This window comes from Cyprinodon tularosa, unplaced genomic scaffold (genome assembly GCF_016077235.1).
Source record: "Cyprinodon tularosa strain WSP-4 unplaced genomic scaffold, ASM1607723v1 ctg318, whole genome shotgun sequence".
Taxonomy (NCBI): domain Eukaryota; kingdom Metazoa; phylum Chordata; class Actinopteri; order Cyprinodontiformes; family Cyprinodontidae; genus Cyprinodon; species Cyprinodon tularosa.
In genome coordinates, this window is record NW_024039028.1 from 1,588,895 (window position 1) to 1,600,049 (window position 11,155).

General features: G+C 39.5%; 1 protein-coding gene across 1 annotated transcript in view; it reads right to left on the reverse strand.

Annotated features, from left to right (window-relative positions):
• The window catches only part of LOC119788442 (G-protein coupled receptor 4-like), a 35,920-nt gene extending 25,111 nt beyond the window's left edge, over positions 1-10,809 (reverse strand). The window contains exon 1 of the mRNA XM_038292769.1: positions 10,693-10,809. The gene's annotated coding sequence lies outside the window, so the exon portion shown is untranslated. The remainder of the gene's footprint in view (positions 1-10,692) is intronic.
• Between the last annotated feature and the right edge of the window lie 346 nt (positions 10,810-11,155).

Consider the following 11,155-nt stretch of genomic DNA (forward strand, 5'->3'; position numbering starts at 1 on the left):
TACAAACCAGAAATGAAATATTAGCAGTCCTGCAGCGGGCGGGCTAATGAATGGCCATGCTGAGATAAAAGTGCTGAGAAACTGTGCAGTTGTTGCCACTGGTCAACATTAACGCAGACTCAGCGTTCCTCTTTAGAGCCTCGCCGGTTTTCGGCCGCTTTATCTGCGGCCTCTTCATATCGGAGAGTGATTAAGTGTTCAGCTCTTTAAACTAAAGGGCAATCATTCCTTTCTTATCATCAACAGCTTTCTGAGGAAAGGTGAGTTCCCACGAAAGCACAGGGTCAGCTGCAGGGACACAACATTTCTTTCTTCTCTGTTTCTCCTGAGTAAAACAAAAAGCTTCTTTAAATCATAAAAAAAAAACATTTCCTAAGGTGTTTTCTTCTTGTGAGTTGATTTAGATATTTTATTATGTCAAATGAGGAAATATCTCAATTGTGTTTATGTTGTTTTTAGGGTTGTTTTATCAGGAAATAGCATTATAAAGTTATCTTTTTATTTTGCTGACTAATAAATGAAAGATTATTTAAATTAATTTTTATTGAATTTGGGAAGAGATCCTTTTGTTGAACCAAAAGAAAAGTTAAATGTCTTCAAATTAAATTCTCCCTGATTTCTTTAAATCTTCTTTTAAAAGAGAAAATAAAGTATTTATCCAAACATTGTGGATTAAAGCAACACACTGAAGAACTGAATGTGCCTTTTTCTCTGGTGAAAAAATTCTAAAGTAGTAATTGGTTTAAAAACAAATCATTAAAAGAATAAATTAATTACAAATTAAATCAGAAAAAAATGGGATTAAAATTGACAGCATGAAGGAGGCTGAATGTGAACAAAGGAGGCTTTAAGAAGAGAAGAATGAAAGCTGTGTGACAGAGGGAGAGACAATGAGACGCTGAATGAGTGAAGAACCTGAGCTGCTCTGTGTCTAACTGGGTTTAAAGTGGTCCCAGTAAAGGACAAACACTGGTCAGGATTTACCTGGAAAAGAAGAATCAGAGGAGGAAAATATTCCCAGTGTCCTACTGTGCTTCTCTCTTCCCTGCAGCCTTTCCTTTCCTTTTCCTTTGTGTCCTTTCCTCTTTCCTCTCTCCTTCCTGTCTTTCTTTCCTTTTCTTTGCTCTTACTTTTGCTAGTTGCTTATTTCTTTTCTTTCCTTTCTTCTTAACTTCCTTGTGTCCTACCTCTATTCTCTTTCCTTCCATCCTTTATTTCTACACTATTTGTGTCCCCAATTCTTGTGCCCCAGCTTTCCTTCCTTCTTTCATTAATTCTTTCTTTCCTTCTTGTCCTCCTTCTGCCCTTCCTTCCATCCAAACTACCGTCCTTCCTTCATTGCTTTATTCCTTCCTAATATCCTGCCTTCCTTCCTTCCTCCCATCTTTCTTCCTTCCTTCCTTCCTTCCTTCCTTTATTGCTTTTTTCCTTCCTAATATCCTGCCTTCCTTCCTTCATTCCTCCTTCCTTCCTTCCATCTTCCTTCCTTCCTTCCATCTTCCTCCCTTCCTTCCTTCCTTCCTTCCCAACATCCTTCCTTCCTTCCTTCCTTCCTTCCTTCCTTCATTGCCTTTTTTCTTCCTAACAGCCTTCCTTCCATCTTTCTTTCTTCCTTCCTTCCTTCCTTTCTTCCTTCCTTCCTTCCTTCATTGTTTTTTTCCTTCCTTACATCCTTCCTTCCATCTTCCTTCCTTCCTTCCTTCCTTCATTGCTTCCTTCCTAACATACTTCCTTCCATCTTCCTTCATTGCCTTTTTCCTTCTTAACATCCTTCCTTCCATCTTCCTTCCATCTTCCTTTCTTCCTTGCTCCCTTCCTTCCTTCCTTCATTGCCATTTTCCTTCCTAACATCCTTCCTTCCATCTTCCTTCCTTCCTTCCTTCATTGCCTTTTTCCTTCCTAACATCCTTCCTTCCATCTTCCTTCCTTCCTTGCTTCCTTCTTTCCTTCCTACCTTCCTTCCATCTTCCTTTCTTCCTTCCTTCCTTCCCTCTTTCCTTCCCTCCTTCCTTCCCTCCTTCCTTCCTTCATTGCTTTTTTCCTTCCTTCCTTCCTACCTTCCTTCCATTTTCCTTTCTTCCTTCCTTCCCTCTTTCGTTCCCTGCTTCCTTCCTTCCCTCCTTCCTTTCTTCCTTCATTGCTTTTTTCCTTCCTTCCTTCCCTCCTTCCTTCCTTCCTTCCTTCCTTCATTGCTTTTTTCCTTCCTTCCTTCCTACCTTCCTTCCATCTTCCTTTCTTCCTTCCTTCCCTCTTTCGTTCCCTGCTTCCTTCCCTCCTTCCTTTCTTCCTTCATTGCTTTTTCCTTCCTTCCTTCCTTCCATCTTCCTTGCTTCCTTCCTTCCTTCCTTCCTTCCATCTTCCTCGCTTCCTTCTTTCCTTCCCTTCCTTCCTTCTGTCGTTTCCTGACTATATCCTTAAACCGTTGTGAACAGAGCTAGCATTAGTAACTGATGGACGTTGGAGGAATCGAACACAGACAGGCATCATTCACTGATAAAATAATTTATTTTGTCTGCAGAATATAGAGCAGCTTCAGCCCCTGAGAACAAGAAGATGAATGCCCAGTTCTGGTTCACGCTGACATGTGTTACAGCTCTTTAGCAGAATATTACTGCTGCTCTAACATGGAGAAAAGCTTCTGTTGAAAACAAAAGAGTTTTGCTGAGTGGATGACAGAGAAAAGGAGTGAGAAGGACAGGTTCATCTATTGGTAGACAGACAGAGCTCCCACACCGGAGCAAACAGTCTATAAGAGAATGTAAATGAAGTAGCTTGTGCCAACAAACCAGTACTTTCTCTCTATCATGAATAAATATTGGTGGTTCTCAGTGAGCGGGCCTGGATGCTTGTTCTCCCACAAAGCCGAGTGTAAGTCGTCACATTCCTCTCCTTCTGTTGCTACACCACATGTCTTCATCATCCTCGATGCGGACGCACAGAGGGAGGGGGACAATGACTGCTTATCAAAGAGTCTGTTGGTCGTTCCACACCATGTCATTAACCTGTGACCCAGATGGCTGGCAGAGGACGGGGGAGGGGCGGGACTGTTTGGAGAGTCAGGAGGAGATGGATTCATCAAACCAACATCCCTCTGACAGTGATGCTGAGGCCATAGCTAAGACCATCGCTCCATGGCAGTGACGTGCGGTCAGGGGAGGCAGGTGAGGCAGTGCCTCACCAGCCATCATGGAAAGAAAGAAAATATATAATCATAAAGTAATTTAAATTGTTATATTCATCCGGTGGTTTGTACTAAAAAATATTAATTTTTCATGTAGCTTCACCAATTTCGATTTTTATTTGTTCAAAATCGCTGAATTTTCTTATTTTCCCATTCAAATGCTTGGAAGCGATGCCGGTGAGGCAGCAGCGAGCTCTGCCTCACCTTGGATTGCGCAACCCCTGGCTCTGCGCTGGCTGCAAAGCGGAGAGAGCATGTTGCTGTACGGCGTCAATAAAATGGTTTAAACAAATGTAATATGTGAACTTATTTCTAATAATTTGGCTTATGTATATAATGTACAGAGCTTTTTGTCACCAACTGTGTTTGTGTAACGTGTTTCGTGTAATGAGCGATTATAAACGGCAGAGAACAAGTTCGAGGTGAGGCAGGCAGTTCTCTTGCCTCATGGCAGGGGGTGCTCAAGAGACTGAAAACATAAGGCAGGAACAGGACGGATCAAGGAAGGCTTTCTTCCCTGGCAGTGATCTCCATTGAGACAGAGAGACTTTTAAAACTGAAGGAAGATAAGGAGGACTTCTATTCATTTATAAGTAAAGGTAAGACAGTAATAACATTTATTTTGTTTTGTTTTTTAAGGAAATGTGTGTTTTGTGAGCTACAGTTTGTATGTGTAAGGATGCAGAAGTGAAACATAACCTGTAAACTGCTGTCAATCTATGCATCTATTTGCAAATCTGATTCTGATGACGTCAGTGCCTCACCAGCTATGAACCTCACCGCACGTCACTGCTCCATGGATACAACGTCCTGTGGAGGAAAGGAAGCCAGAGCCCAGGCAAGGAGGACAAAGTAGCAGGGATAACGTATCTGTAAACTCTCCTTCAGTTCCCATCTCCCAAGTTCCTAAAACACCAAGTATGAGCTGGACGGGGCCGCCTGTGGAGCTGGTTGACAGTTGCCTTTTGTATCTATGCTTCTTTTTCTATGTCTGCTTCTGTCTCCTTGAACCCCAGTGGGCCTCAGCAGATGGCCGCTCACACTGAGCCTGGTTCTGCTGGAGGTTTCTTCCTGTTCAAAGGGAGTTTTTCCTCTCCACTGTCGCTACAAGCATGCTTAGTGTGAGGGATTGCTGAAGAGTCAATGAGTCGATGCAATCAGCTGGTTTTCCTTAGATAGAAAACTGTGAATCAATCTGACTGGATGATCTGGTTGATCTGGAAAGTGACCTGAGATGACATGGTGTGAATTGGAGCTATAGAAATAAACTGAATAGAATTTAATTGAAGACATGTGGGAAATCCAGGCAAGACATTTTGGGTCACAGGGCAGAAAACACAGTCTGGTAGGAAGGTTGATCCGGTGAAAACGAAGAAGTTAGCCGTCCCTCCTTCACTCTGCTACGGAAAGAGAAATGCAGGCTGACAAGGAGCTACGTCTGCAGAATGGCTGATCAACAGAAACAGGTGGAGGTGGGAGAGAGAAGCAAGACCTCCTTAAACTTCAATGCCCTCTGAATGATTTATGACTGAAAACTTTTGGCTTTATTTGTAAAAGAAGAAAATAAAGATACTAACATCTTAGTAACGAGACTGATTTCTAAGTTTTCTCTAAAAGGAGCAGACAGAGATAGAAGATCAAAGGGATGCAATGAGATTGTTTTTTGTGTCACCAGCAGACGCTCATGGTGACTTTTAGAGAAAAAAGCGTCTCCATGTGGAGGGGCCCATTTGTACACAGCTGGCAGCTCCAGGCTGAGCTGATGTGAAGGCAGGAGGCGCGGCGCGCAGCAGCATGTGAAGAGTTGATTTGAGCGCTGTCTCTGGTGACAGACTGCTGTCTCCTCGGCAGCCGGCTTTAAATGGTTTCCCTGTCAGGCAGAATGGAGGGGATAAACTGCACTCTCCAATCCCCAGACCCATTTAGAGAGCAGATGAAAAGGCAGGAGGACAGCCTATACATGTTCCTGCACTTTTATTCAGCGCCAGCCGGCTGATAAACAAAACAGCAAATATCCAGTGCATTTTTTGACAGCCACTTTTCACCTGCCACTCCACATAAAAACGCTGGGGGGGGGGGGTTCACCCCCTGCTGTCGTTGTCAATCAGATCCCAGCGCCCTGACAGCAGCAGCATGTCTCCTTTCACTTCAATCTCCTCCTGACAGCACATTAATCCACATCAGCAGCTCCAAACTGTTATGGCATTATGGGAACTGTAGTCATTACTCGGAACATGATTAAACCGTTTGGTGTCTATTGACTCAGGCCTGTGTGATTTATGCATTTGTTTAGTCAATAGTGTCGCTGAAACGATGTCATTAATTATGAATGGGGATTCTTTCTCCCCCTCAGCTTTCTGCTGCTGCTGTGGTTCACATCCTGACAGATGCAAGAGCAGAAAATTATCAGAGTTTAGGGAACAATCCATCTCCAGCTCCATCTTTATCTCCTCCTTAGATTGTACCTCTCTCCCAGTCTTTTTCCTATTTAACAACTTTTGATCTTCGGCTGCAGCTTTTAATTCATCCCGAGAAAAACAGAATATGTCTCATCATCTGATAAAGGAGCAAACAAATAAAGTTTTCTGAAATTAAAACTGTAAAATTTTAATTGTTCAGAGTGAATCTGTGCAACTGGAAATGAAACAGACTGAATTCCTCTTAATTGAAGCTGAATCTTATAATACGAAACTGAATTATTAATTGTTTGAAGTTGAAACAATTTGCTTTAGAAATTCAGCATGTCTGATTTCCCTTCCAGGTTGAGAATTCATTTTCAATTGTAAATAATTTGTTTTTTTCCTGGAGAAAGACCAGAGTAATCTCACACAGATGGATATTGTGTGTGTGCTAAAGATGTGGCTGCATGTAGGCCTGGAGATGTAGTGCATCCTTCCTATCAAAGGATGAAAGTGAGAACATCCAGTTAGTCCCAGCTGAGCTTACAGTTAAGTCTAGGAGAGAAACAGGACTGAACACTGAAAAATAGGCCCCAGACTATCATTGACTGACAACATTTTGATTTCAGGAGAGGTGGGGATGCAAGTGCTTCAGTCTGTTTGACCGTCCAATCACAGACCTGATTCAGTGGCCTGTCAGGTGTTTGCTGTCAGGAGTGACAGCGGTGAAAGCCAATCACACAAGAAACACGGTGCGCCAATCAGGAGCTTGTAGGTTAAACACAGGGAAGCAGGCTGCAGTTATACCTGCAGTTTTCCGCATGGTCCAAGTGCATGACAAATGTCTGTGTACTGTAGCGTAACATTTTTTTTGGACAGTAAAACATCCAGGGGACATGTCCCCAAAAATTATGTCCATGCTATCGTCTGTAATTAAAGGTGTTGATGGCAGCAGCACAGCTGATATTTCTCTCCAGGATGGAGTCACAGCCAAACAGGAACAGACCAGATGAAGCTACTATGAGAAAAAGCAGAGAGAGCAGAACGTTAGAGATTGAACTAACAGATTCTGCAGAGTGGGAGAATAGAGATAGAATGAAGCAGAATGATGAAAAAGGGGTCCCTATGTCCTCCAGCAGTCTAAGCCTATAGCAGCAGAACTATAGAGATAGCTCAGGATAACCTGAGCCACTCTAACTATAAGCTTTATCAAAAAGGAAAGTTTTAAGCCTAGCCTTAAAAGTAGACAGGGTGTCTGCCTCACGGACTAAAACTGGTAGTTGGTTCCACAGGAGAGAAGCCTGATAACTAAAAGATCTGCCTCCCATTCTACTTTTAGAAATTCTAGGAACCACTAGTAAACCTGCAGATTGAGAGCGAAGTGCTCTGTTAGGAACATCAGGAACAATCAGATCTCTGATATCAGATGGAGCTTGGCCATTTAAGGCTTTATATGTGAGAAGGAGGATTTTAAATTCTATTCTTGATTTAACAGGAAGCCAATGAAGAGAAGCCAGGATAGGAGAGATATGATCTCTCTTTTTAATTTTCATTAGAACTCTGGCTGCAGCATTTTGGATCAGCTGAAGGCTTTTAACTACAGTTTGTGGACTTCCTGATAGTAAAGAATTACAATAGTCCAGCCTTGAAGTAACAAATGCATGGACTAGTTTCTCAGCATCACCCCTGGACAGGAGATTGCTCATTTTTGCAATATTCCTCAGATGAAAGAAGGAAATTCTAGAAACCTCTTTGATCTGGGATTTAAATGACAGGTCCTGATCAAAAATAACACCAAGATTTTTTACTTTATTATCTGAAATCAGTTTAATCCCATCCAAATGAAGTGACTGGCTAATCAGCTTCTTTTTCAGAGACTCTGGTCCAAAGACTATAACTTCTGTTTTGTCTGCATTCAGAAGCAGAAAGTTAAGAGTCATCCAGGTTTTTATGTCTTCAGACATGCCTGTAATCTATGTAATGGGTTAGCTTCATCTGGATTTATAGACAGATATAGCTGGGTATCATCAGCATAACAGTGGAAATTAATCCCATGCTGTCTAATAACTCTACCAATTGGGAGCATGTATAAAGTAAGAGAATTGGTCCTAGCACTGATCCCTGTGGTACTCCACAGGTAACCTTTGAGTGTGTTGAAGATCTATCATTAACATGAACAAACTGAATTCGCCCAGATAGATAAGATTTAAACCAGTCTAGTGCTGTTCCTTTAATTCCAACAAAATATTCAAGTCTTTCTAAAAGAATATTATGGTCAACTGTATCAAATGCAGCACTAAGATCCAACAGGACGAGCACAGATACAAGTCCATAACTGAGGCCATGAGAATATCATTAGTGACTTTCACCAGAGCTGTTTCAGTGCTATGATGAGCTCTAAAGCCAGACTGAAACTCTTCAAAAAGTTTAACTAATGTATATTTTTCTAAATGTCTTTATTTATTCTAATCATTCATATCTTTTTTTCAGCACTTTGGTCAGCGCCTTCTGCTTTTTACAAGCATGTAGTTGTACATTTTTTACCTTTCTAAACACATGGTGGCGATGCACCCTTCATACATGAACCATTATATTATAAAGCAGCAGAACTTTTTCTGAAACAGCATTAAAACCAACAACTTACTTCAAAGTAGGAACCTTTAGAAATAGTGTGATCTATCCTGGACAGTACCAGCGTTTACGAAACTGTTTAACATCAGCTGGCTCAAAGATCTACATTCATAGAATTCTGTCTGTTGAATGCTAGATATAAGTGTCCAGGACTGGACATCCAAGCAAAACCAAGCGAAGGAGGAGAGCCTGAACCTGTAACTGTACAGCAGCCCGATTCATCTCCGTCTGACAGCGGAGAGAAGGAATGAAGCCCACGGGACGCAGGCTTAAAGCCTCTGTCCTTCACAGCACAGATAAATGGAAGTGTGACATTAAAATGGTAATGACTCAAGGGACACCTGACAGGAGAATGCTGCTGACCTCTGACCTTTGACAGACACACTGAGAGGTTGACAGAGGTTCCTTTAAGGTGCGGCTTTCACAGACCAAACAGCAAAGCGAGCTGGAAAGCATCAAACAACAATAAATATGATGAGGAGACACTTCAAACAGATTGATTGTTTTTCACAGTGAAACATATTTTTCACATAAAGACGATATAAATATACATTAGCTTTATAGCTGAAGCTAATTTACTCTACCTGAGCGTACCGACCAGGAATAAGACAAAGAAGAAGATGTAAGAAACATCTGGAGGACGAAGGGCTGAGATGCTGTGAGTTATTATTATCAACCATAACAGCATAGAATAGAATAGAATAGAATAGAATAGAATAGAATAGAATAGAATAGAATAGAATAGAATAGAATAGAATAGAATATGATATGATATGATATAAAAGAATAGAATACAATAGAGTAGAATAGAATAGAAAAGAATAGAGTAGAATGGAATAGAATACAATATGATACAATATAATAGAATACAATATAATAGAATATGATATGATAAAATGAAACAGAATAGGATCGAAGAGAATAGAACTTAATAGAATACAATACAATACAGTATAATACAATAGAATATTGTATAATAGAATAGAAAAGAATAGAGTAGAATGGAATAGAATACAATATGATACAATATAATAGAATACAATATAATAGAATATGATATGATAAAATGAAACAGAATAGGATCGAAGAGAATAGAACTTAATAGAATACAATACAATACAGTATAATACAATAGAATATTGTATAATAGAATAGAAAAGAATAGAGTAGAATGGAATAGAATAGAACAGGTTAGGTCAAAATATAATAGAATAGAATAGATTAGAATAGAATATGATATGATAAAATGAAACAGAATAGGATAGAAGAGAATAGAACCTAATAGAATAGAATAGAATACAGTATAATACAATAGAATATTGTATAATAGAATAGAAAAGAATAGAGTAGAATGAATAGAATAGAACAGGTTAGGTCAAAATATAATAGAATAGAATAGATTAGAATAGAATATGATATGATAAAATGAAACAGAATAGGATAGAAGAGAATAGAACCTAATAGAATAGAATAGAATACAATAGAATAGAATATTGTATAATAGAATAGAAAAGAATAGAGTAGAATGGAATAGAATAGATTAGAATAGAATATGATATGATAAAATGAAACAGAATAGGATCGAAGAGAATAGAACTTAATAGAATAGAAGAGAATATAATACAATAGAATAGAATATTGTATAATAGAATAGAAAAGAATAGAGTAGAATGGAATAGAATAGAACAGGTTAGGTCAAAATATAATAGAATAGAATAGATTAGAATAGAATATGATATGATAAAATGAAACAGAATAGGATCAAAGAGAATAGAACTTAATAGAATAGAATAGAACCATAATTTATTTTCCCACAGTGTAGAAATTAATTTATTTTAACAGCAAGTAGCAAGACAAAACCTACTTTGTTAAAAACATAAAAACATATTAAATGAAATAAAGTGTGACTCCAGTCTCTGCAGGAACTGTTGGACGGTATAAAGATGAAACGGAGAGCAGGGCATCATGCAGACGCCTTCCTCAGCTGGTTGCTGGCAGACATCACGTCTCTGAGCTGCTGGGAGGAAAGATGTTTAATAGGATGCGGACGTTTAGATAAAAACCTTTTGTCAAAACAACATTTTTGTTTCAGTTTGAAAATACGCAGATTTTTCCGGCTGATTACAGATAAAATGAAAACCCTGCACTAAATTAAAAACTAACAAAATATCCCAAACATAAAACAACTACCACAAAACATTTCATCTAAAATAGTAAAACGGCTCATAAACCAAATTTCATTTTCTCCCACTTTTGGCACAAATGTTATATTTAAACAGAAAATCAAATTTCTTGCTCAAAAATATAGAATTTTTTTTTTTATAAAGAAATAAAAAGTTTTTACATTTTTATTCCAAAAGTTCTATTAATTCCATGTTTTTATTCCTCCTTTCTCTTTAGTAATCTCAAAAACCAAACCAATCATTTAAACCGAAGTAGAAATATGACTGAAATAATAAACACAGAGTAGAATCCACTAACTTCATTCACTGTAGATAATGCTGCCTCCTGTTCAGGGCGTAGAGCTTGGAGCTCAGAAGCTGCTCAGTGATGACCTGCTGCTGGCGGATGTTCAGATTTCTCCCTGCCAGGCTCAGCTGTACAGATGGAGGAAGAGGAGGAGGAGGAAGAGGAGCAGGGAAACCTGAGATGTTGATATTTGACAAACAAATGGAGGTTTTCATAATGTGGTTCCACTCAGTGCCTCCCCCTCCTGCCTGACTGGGGGTATTAACGCGCTCCAGTAACTGTTAATTTCACTTTGGAAAGGTGATTTATGGGCAGACAGAGCAGAGGCAGAATCTAATTGAGATCAGAACGGTTGTTTCTCACTCTGTGGCGCCGCCACCTTTCAGATGGGGCCCCATGATTAATGCATAATGAGCAAATAATCCATGAAACCAATAAAAAACTCTTCTGATTGTCACAGTGAGGAAAATAAACA